A 523-nucleotide genomic window follows, 5' to 3' on the forward strand; every position below is an offset into this window, starting at 1 on the left:
TGCGTGAGGATTTGTCTATAGAGAGATTTTGAGATGGAGACAGATAAAGATATCGAAAACATGAAAAAGAAACTAAGGAAGACAAGAGACTAAACATGAAACTAAGGAAGACAAGGGATTCAAAGTACCTCAAGTAGAATGAATGGTAAAGTAAATCCTTCTGCTGGGCCTTGAGTCTTCACAACCATCTCCTGATTTCTCGACATAAGACTTTCAAGACTTGAGACCTGAAGACGACAGGATTTGGGACAGCATATAAACAAAACGTAGAAAGACCATTATCATTTCATTAAGACAACATCAAATGATTCAAACACGAAGTAGATATGTGGTTACTACAAAATGCTAAATTCAAAGTAAATAGATGCTTACAAATTCTAGAATACCTGCCAAATCAACAATTTTTCTCATATCTAGCAATGCGTAACAAGATTTTGAATTGTAAGCCTTGCATAAAGATTTCCATCAACATTTAAAAAAGAACGAAAGAGAATCACCTTTTCTCTCAACTCTTTAAGAAAAG

The 523-nt window shown here is 34.2% G+C and overlaps 1 long non-coding RNA gene across 1 annotated transcript; it reads right to left on the reverse strand.

Annotated features, from left to right (window-relative positions):
- On the reverse strand, positions 1-523 carry LOC104774846. The gene is made up of 3 exons (XR_765541.1): positions 498-523; positions 129-227; positions 1-15 (listed from the first exon to the last, which is right to left on the reverse strand). It is a non-coding gene; the product is annotated as an uncharacterized LOC104774846 (long non-coding RNA).

Source organism: Camelina sativa, unplaced genomic scaffold (assembly GCF_000633955.1).
Source record: "Camelina sativa cultivar DH55 unplaced genomic scaffold, Cs unpScaffold06094, whole genome shotgun sequence".
Lineage (NCBI taxonomy): Eukaryota > Viridiplantae > Streptophyta > Magnoliopsida > Brassicales > Brassicaceae > Camelina > Camelina sativa.